General features: G+C 50.6%; 1 long non-coding RNA gene across 1 annotated transcript; it reads left to right on the top strand.

Annotated features, from left to right (window-relative positions):
* LOC131498928 (uncharacterized) lies at nucleotides 1-4,083 on the top strand. The gene is made up of 3 exons (XR_009255642.1): nucleotides 1-191; nucleotides 2,172-2,309; nucleotides 3,802-4,083. It is a non-coding gene; the product is annotated as an uncharacterized LOC131498928 (long non-coding RNA).
* Nucleotides 4,084-8,682: the final 4,599 nt, after the last annotated feature.

The raw sequence follows: 8,682 nt of genomic DNA, 5'->3' as shown, positions 1-8,682 counted from the left end.
ACCCCCGGGCTCTGCTGCTGGGCATGTAGCTCGCCCTTCCGGGGAGTGGGGTGAAAGACCTGAGTGAACGTGGGAGCCCCACGTTTGAGGACTCCTCCTGTGGGTGTATGGTTCCTGACAGATTCTCCCACAGAAGGCGATCGCGTGTGCTGGCTACCTCCCCTCCGTCCACCTGTCTCCTCTCTGTCCAGGTGAGCCCTTCTGACCGGACCAGGTGGGCTTCTGCTAGGCTCAGCCAACGGAAAGCATCACTGGTGGAATGTGATTGGAAGGTAGGGGGCAAGTGACAGTAAGGTCTGCCGCCAGTTTGGCACTGAGTGGCCTTGAACAACTCACGTCCCCTTTCTAAGCCTCAGTTTCCCCCTCTGCAAAGTGGCGGTGGGGTGAGTTACGGCCTCAGGTCATTTGTCGAACAGCTGTTTGCCGTGTATCTACTGTGTGTCAGGCAGGGTGCTGGGTGCCGGGGACCCAGTGATGAGCCACACGGGCACCTTTACATTCTAGCGAGGGGTGGTGGGTGGCCAATTTGTAAACCAAACGAATTAGTAAATGAGGAGAGAACAGTGAGGGTGGTGGCCTTATCCTTACCCAAAAGATGTGGAGAGAGTCGCTGAGAAATAGTTCGTCAGATGATGTACCAAAGAACAACAACAAACTTAAGTGCCTGCTTTGCACCAGACGATACCCTAGGCTCTAGGAAGCCAGTGATACCCAGCCAAGATCTGCACGCTGCTAGACTGCACATGCGGACAGGGCTGGCGCTGGGGATCAAACCCCCCACCAAAAAACAAACAAAACAAAACAAAACACATGGGTTGAGCCCCCAGTACCTCGGAAAGTGACCACATTTGCAAATAGGATCACCAAGGATGCAGTTCGTTAAGGGGAGGTCATAAAGGAGTCGGGCGGTTTCCTCCACGATTTCCCCCCACAACACAGTGGGAAGACGGTCATGTGAGGCCACCGGCACGTGGAGCTGCAGGTGGGTACAAAAGTGATGAGTCTACAAGCCACAGATGGCTGGCAAACCACCAGGAGCCAGGCAGAGGCGAGGAAGGATCTCCCTGCGGGTTTCAGAGGGAGCTCAGCCTTGCTCCCTCTTGGACTTCTAAAGGCAACTGTGAGAGAGGATACATTTCTGTTGTTTGAAGCCACCTGGCTTGCGATGCTTTGTTGCAGTGGCCCCGGCAAACTACTACAGCCAGATAGACGTATTTGAAACAATTAAACAATTAAAGAAACCGACCGACTTTAGACAGTGAGTACCATCAAGGAAACAAAACAGATCACATTTGTTGTCTCTGCTGTGTAGCAAATGACCACAAACATAGCAGTTTCAAAGAACCAACCCCCTCCCCATCGGCTCCTAGCGCCTGTGAGTCAGAAGCCGAGGCACCAGGCGGCGCCTGGGTGGCTCAGGTCATGATCTTGTGGTTCGTGGGTTCGAGCCCTGCATTGGGCTCTGTGCTGACCGCTCAGAGCCTGGAGCCTGCTTTAAATTCTATGTTTCCCTCTCTCTCTGCACCTCACCTGGTCGCTCTCCGACTCTCTCAAAAGTAAATAAATCTTTTTAAAATTTTTTTAAAAAAGGAAGCTGAGACACCAATGACTAGGTTCTCTGCTCAGGGAAAACTGTGAGAGTCTCATTTCCTTGCTGCTTGTTGGGCAGAATCCACTCTCAGTTCTTGGAGGCTGCTTGCATTCCCTGGGGTGGCGTCCCTTCCTCCCTCAAAGCTAGGAACGGAGCATCTTCCTCTTGTTGAATTCCCCCTCACGCTCTGAATCTTTTCTTCATCCGTTTTATGGGGTCAGCTGATTAGGCCAGGCCCACCAAAGATCATCTCTCTAGCTTTTTTCTTTTTTAAGTTTATTTTGAAGGAGAGAGAGAGCAAGTGGGGGAGGGGCACAGAGAAGGGAGAGAATCCCAAGCAGGCTCTGCCATGCAGGGCTCAAACCCATGAACCATGAGATCATGACCTGAGCTGAAGTCAGACGCTTAACTGACTGAGCCACCCAGGTGCCCCATTCATCCTTGTGACTTTTATCTGTTTGTACCTCTTATTCCTTTTATCTATTTCTCCCGTCCCTCTGCCGCCCTGCCCCCTGGCAGCCAGCGGTTTCTTCTCTGTGTTCATGAGTCTGTTCCTGTTCTGTTTTGTTTTGTTTTTTAGGTCCCACATATGAGTGCCATCACCTCTCTTGCTCTGCCTGACTTATTTCACGGAGCATAAGGCCCTCCAAGTGCATTCACGTTGTCTGATTTGGAATCTTAACACCATGTGCAGTGTCCCCTTCACAGCAGCACCTATGTGAGCTTGGGGAGGAGGCGTGTGTGCCCCGGGGTGGGGGTGAGCAGGAATCTTGGGAGCCATCTGAGAATTCTGCCCTACAATGAGGGATCGGTGGAGACGGGAGGAGGTAGGGAGGGCCTCCTAGGGGAAGCATAAAGGGAAAGACAAGGGAGTCATCCCAGGCAAAGAGAAGTGTCCATCCAAGGCCGCGAGATGGGAAGGCTGAGAGGTGCCACGAGCCTGCAGAGCTGTTCCGGGGAAAAGAGCAGCCAGTGCACTGGAGAATGGGCGTGATAGTAAATAGTAGCTACAATTGTTACCCTGATACTAGAAGTCTGGAGGCGGCCAGTCTGGGAGGACTCGCTTTCTCTCTCTGGCACCCCCCCTCCCGGTGACCTTGGGCGGGTCACTTCTCTCTCCCTGGCTCCACGTCTGGTGCCGGCAGCGCCTCTCTTCCCCCCGCCCCCCCCCCCCACCTCCTTGAGACAACAGAGCTGAGTCGGGAGGAGGGCACAAGTTGGGCACGGCCCCAGCGGTGGGAAAGGAGGGCGGCCGGGGCTCGGGAAGCTGGGCGAGTGGCAGCAAATATGTGTGTGGCGCAGGTCTGTGCCAGGCACAGTGCTGGGCGTGGTGAGATAAGGGGCCCAGGAAGAGCCCGGACTTGGCCTCTGGGGCTGAATTCCAAACCGCCCCCCAGGAGGCCGGGAGCAGGCAGTGGAAACCGCCCACCGTGGGCTTGGTGCCCGGAGGAAGGCAGAGCCTCCGCGGTCCTGGATGCCTGTGGGTCCGCGGCTTGGAGCCTGGGAGCCTCAGAGCCCCTCTGCAAGGGGAGGGCGTCCCTGCTCCCGACTCATGTGCTGGGTCCCCTCGCTCCTATGGACCACATCTCAAAGTGCCCCTCCTCGGAAGCCCTCCAGGACCACCGAGCCAAAATCACAGCTTGAGCCAGAAGCCCCTGCTTCTCCAGCAGCACCGCCTTATTCTTTCTCTCTCTCTTTTAAATGTTTATTTATTTTTGAGAGAGAGAGAGAGAAAGAGAGAGAGGGAGACACAGAATCGGAAGCAGGCTCCGGGCTCTGAGCCGTCAGAACGGAACCGGATGCAGGGCCCGAAGCCATGAGCCATGAGATCATGACCTGAGCGAAGTCGGAAGCTCAATCGACTGAGCCCCTCCAGGCGGCCCTGCTTTATTCTCTCTTGATGGCATTGATACAGGTGGATCTCAATGTTGTATGGGACCATAATATACATTTATATGAAATAAATAACATTGTATGGGAGTGTAAGCATAAACATCCCTGAGTGCATATGGATACAAATAAGTAAATAAATAAATAAATAGGGGAAGGAGACAGAACAGTCTTCAAAACTGTATCTGGATGCTTCTCCCTCCCCTCCCCTCCCCTCCCCTCCATGTGGGCTGTGCCTCATGACTTGTGCAGAGTGAAAGGGGGAGGGGTCGCTTTACAGTGAAGACACCTGGCAATCAGCACACGTCCCTGTCTGCCAGGTGACCAGGGCGGCACCATCAGTGGTCAGTCAAGTGGATCCACGTGCTCACCCTCCCCCCACACCGCCCCCTCTCAGAGGACTTGCTGAGAAAAGCACTTAGCCGGCTGGCTTCGGGTTTCTCCCCAGGACGCCCCAAAGCGGTGAAAGTCCTCAAAACCCAAGGCAAGTTTGGGAAATGATCACAGACCAGTGGAGACTTGAGAAGGCATGACAGAGGCCAGGTGGTACCCCGGGTGGGGTCCTGGAACAGAAAAGGGGCATCAAGGGAAAGTGAGCTAAATCCGAGCCTCGCGTTTGGTCGACAGTCTAGTGGCTTTGGTTCCTGGGTTTTGAGAGCTGCGCTGTGGTAACGGGAGAGGGTAGTGCGAGGGGGCCCTGACTCGGGGACACATGGGAAGTCCCCGTACTATCACTGCAAATTCTGTGAAACCGAAAACTGTTCTAAAAAGAAAAGGTTATTTATTTTTAATGTTTTTTTATTTATTTTTTGAGAAAGAGTGATGGGAGACAGAGCATGAACGGGGGGAGGGTCAGAGAGAGGGAGACACAGAATCCGAAGCAGGCTCCAGGCTCCGAGCTGTCAGCACAGAGCCTGACGTGGGGCTCGAACCCACAAACCGTGAGATCATGACCTGAGCCAAAGTCGGAAGCTTAACTGACTGAGCCACCCAGGTGCCCCAAGGAAAGCTTGTTTAAAACGCAAACCAGGTGGGCTTAACAGAACCTTTGCCCCCCTCCTCACTAGTTAATTCGCCAAACAGAAGCCAGAGGGAATCTGTTAAATCAGGAGAGGAGTCTGTGCCATTCAGGGGGTACGTATTCCCCAACATTTATCAAATGGTAACATGGAAAATGCATGCATTTCACCGTATTTAAATTTTTACCAAGGACAAGACGCTTAAACAAATATTTGATATCTTGTTACAATATGCATGCCGCCGCAGTGTTTAGGCGGTGATACGAACTAATATTTGCAAATTGCTTTGAAATGATTGTTTTTTATTTTTTTTTTTTAATTTTTTTTTCTAATGTTTTTTAATTTATTTTTGGGACAGAGAGAGACAGAGCATGAACGGGGGAGGGGCAGAGAGAGAGGGAGACACAGAATCTGAAACAGGCTCCAGGCTCTGAGCTGTCAGCCCAGAGCCTGACGCGGGGCTCGAACTCACGGAGCGTGAGATCGTGACCTGGCTGAAGTCGGACGCTCAACCGACTGCGCCACCCAGGCGCCCCTGAAATGATTGTTTTTTAAAAGCAGATATACGGGGGGCGCCTGGGTGGCGCAGTCGGTTAAGCGTCCGACTTCAGCCAGGTCACGATCTCGCGGTCCGTGAGTTCGAGCCCCGCGTCAGGCTCTGGGCTGATGGCTCGGAGCCTGGAGCCTGTTTCAGATTCTGTGTCTCCCTCTCTCTCTGCCCCTCCCCCGTTCATGCTCTGTCTCTCTCTGTCCCAAAAATAAATTAAAAACGTTGGAAAAAAAATTTAAAAAAGAAAAAAAAAGCAGATATACGGGATCTGTCTGTAATTTCCACTCAATTTTTCTGGAAACGTAAAACTGCTCACCAAAGGAAAGGGTATTAAATTTTAAAAAGATGAATGTTGGATAGATTGCTGGACGGACAAATGAAAGGATAGATGGATAGGACATGAAGCAAATAGAGCAAAATGCTCATTGTAGACTCTCTTGGGTTAGTGTATGTATTTACTTTCTAATTCTTTCCACTTTTTTTTTCATTTTATTTATTTTAGAGACAGTGTGAGCGAGCAGGGCAGAGGGGCAGAGGGAGAGAGAATCCTAAGCAGACTCCATGCTCAGCACAGAATCCAGTACAGGGCTTGATCCCATGACCCTGGGATCATGACCTGAGCCAAAATCAAAAATCAGACTCTCCACCGACTGAGCCGCCCAAGCACCCAATTTTTTTTTTCCATTTTCTATGTGTTTTAAGATTTTCAAATGTTGGAGCACCTGGCTGGCTGTCAGTGAAGCATCTGACTCTTAATAACAGGGTCCTGAGTTTGAGCTCTATATAGGCATAGAGTTTAGTTTAAAAAAAAAAAAATTTTTTTTAAGGGCACCTGAGTGGCTCAGTCAGTTAAGCATCCAACTTCAGCTCAGATCATGATCTCACGGTTCACCAGTTCAAGCCTCACATCGGGCTCTAGTGCGGACAGCTCAGAGCCTGGAGCCTCCTTTGGATTCTGTGTATGTGTGTGTGTGTGTGTCTTTCTCTCTGCCCCTCCCTTCTCATGCTCTCTCTCTCTCTCTCTCTCTCCCTCTCAAAAATAAATAAACATTAAAAAAATTAAAAACATTCTTTCCCACTATTAAAAGTCTAAAGTGAAGTCAACTTTAGGTGTGCCAGCCTCCACATGATCCCCACCCCCCAGGGCTCTCTTCCCATGTCATGTGGAGTAGAAATCAGACTCTTCATGGTTTCTCTACCAGATCTGGACCCCCCGATTCTCCCTGATTTCTTCCCCCTGTCTCCCTCCTTCTCTCTCCCTCCTGGTGGCCTCTGTGCTCCCTGAACACATCAGTCACCTTCCTGCCTAGAGTCTTTGCACCAGCTGTGCCCCTTCCTGGGACTCATCTCCTTCAGTTCCTGCTCCAATGCCTCCCCCATCCCACACCTTGCTCCACACCATGTGTCCCTCCTAAGATGTTTTTTTTATTTTAAAAAAGTTTATATATTTATTTTGAGAGAGAGAGGGAGAGCGCCCAAGAGAGGGAGGAAGAGAATCCCAAGCAGGTTCTGCACAGTCAGCACAGAGCCTGATGTGGGGCTTGATTTCATGAGCTGCCAGATCATGACCTGAGCTGAAACCCATAGTTGGATTCTTCACCGACTGAGCCACCCAGGTGCCCACTAAGATGTTTTGTATAGTTTACCTTCTTTGTTTGGCTTTGTGTCTGTCTCCTGCCACTACCATGGAAGCCCCATGTGGGCAGGGATTTGGGTCGGTTTCATTAACCAGGGAGTGATCAGCACCTAGGACAGTGCCCAGCACATAGTGGGGGCTCAGTAAATACCCGCTGAATCCGTGACCTACCTGTATTGGTCAATCTGTGCTTCTTGCCAAAACGTAACCTTGTCTGATGTTTTCCCCACCTAGAGCCCAGTACTTTGCACAGAGCCAAGAGTTTTAAGATGGGGGCACCGGGGTGTCTCAGTCGGTTAAGCATCCGACTTTGCTCAGGTCATGATCCCTCAGTTCAAGGGTTCTTATCCCCGCGTCAGGCTCTGCGCTGACAGCACGAGTTTGCTTCAGATTCTCCATATCCCTCCCCCCCTCTCTCTATGCCCCTCCCTACCCTCTCTCTCTTCCCCCCAAAATAAATAAATATTAAAAAAAGAGTTTTAGGATGAATGAATGAATGAATGAATGAATGAATGAACGAATGAACAGGGTAAGAATGAATCTTTGTATAAGGGCTAAGAGCACAGGCTTTGTCATTGCAATGCTTGGAGATGTACCCAGATCGGCTCCTTACCAGCCAAGAGACCCCGGGCGTGTCAGTTCACTGAGCTTCCTTCTCCGGATAATGGAGCCCCCACGGGGAACCCTCATATCTCCCTGATGGGATGTAAGTAGTGTGGCCGCTTTGGGAAACAGTTCTGACAGTTTCTTAAAAAGTGTATCATGAACTTTTCACACAGCCTAACAATTCTGCTCCTGGGAGTGTGCCCAAGAGAACAAAACCCATGTCCGCAGGAAGGGTCGTCCCATGTGTTCACAGTGGGACTATTCATAACAGGCGAAGAGCAGACACGACCCAGGTGTCCATCAGCAGATGAATGGCCGAACACAATGCGATATGCCCTGCAAGGGGACGTTACTCAGCCATAAAGAGAATGAAGTACTGGTAAAATGTGCAGTGTGGACGAACCGTAAAGACAGTATGCTGAGTGAAAGAAGCCAGACATGGGAGGCCACCTATTGTATGACCCATTGATAGGAACTGCCCAGGGAAGGCGAATCCGTTAAGACAGAAAGTAGATTCATGGTTGCCTGGGGCTGGGAGTGGGGATGGGAAGTGACTGTTACCAGGCACAGGAGATCTTTTGGGGATGCTGGATATGCTCTATCATTTGATTTTGGTGATAGTTGCACAATCCTGTAAACTTACTAAAAGTCATTGAGTTGTGCACTTAACATGAGCAAATTCTACGCGGTGGGGGAGGGAGGGGAAGATATCTCAATAAAGCTGTTTAAGAAAAAAAAAAATTGGAGAGTGTCTGGCTTTGGCTCAGGTCATGATCTCTCAGTTCCTGGGTTTGAGCCCTGCGTAGGGCTCTGTGCTGATGGCTCAGAGCCTGGAACCTGCTTCGGATTCTGTGTCTCCCTCTCTCTCTGCCCCTCCCCTGCTCGTCCTCTGTCTCTCTCTCTCTCTCTCAAAAATAAACATTTAAAAAATTAAAAAGAAAAAACTTGGAGCCCATAACAGCGTGTACCTTTTGATGGTGTTGTAAAGATTAAATGAGACGTAGGGTAAATACCCAAGAAATGTGTTTGTATGATTATGAACACACGTGATTGAGGTCACGTGTGCAAACTGCTCAGCGCAAGGAACGAGTAGCCTACAGGGTTTGATTCATGAACAGCAGTACTTCACCCCCCAAGAATAGTAACCATGCGTGTGTTCTATCATTTTCTGTGCGTGTCCCACATATCAGTTTTCTCGTCTGCAAAGTGGGAGACCTGGGCTTCAGCTTTAGGGAACTTTTCTCACCCTAAATTCTGTATTTTCTTCTAGGAATGTTTCTCTCCAATACAGCAGATCCTCAAGGCTGAGTAAGTGGGGATGGGGGGAGAGGAGGAGGGTGGTAGGCAAACCCACGGAGGGGTGGGGGTATGATGCCTTGGGGCCTGGAGA

The sequence above is a fragment of the Neofelis nebulosa genome, chromosome 17 (genome assembly GCF_028018385.1).
Source record: "Neofelis nebulosa isolate mNeoNeb1 chromosome 17, mNeoNeb1.pri, whole genome shotgun sequence".
NCBI lineage: Eukaryota > Metazoa > Chordata > Mammalia > Carnivora > Felidae > Neofelis > Neofelis nebulosa.
Note: the sequence above shows the minus strand (reverse complement) of the source record. Positions and strands in the feature narration are given on the sequence as shown.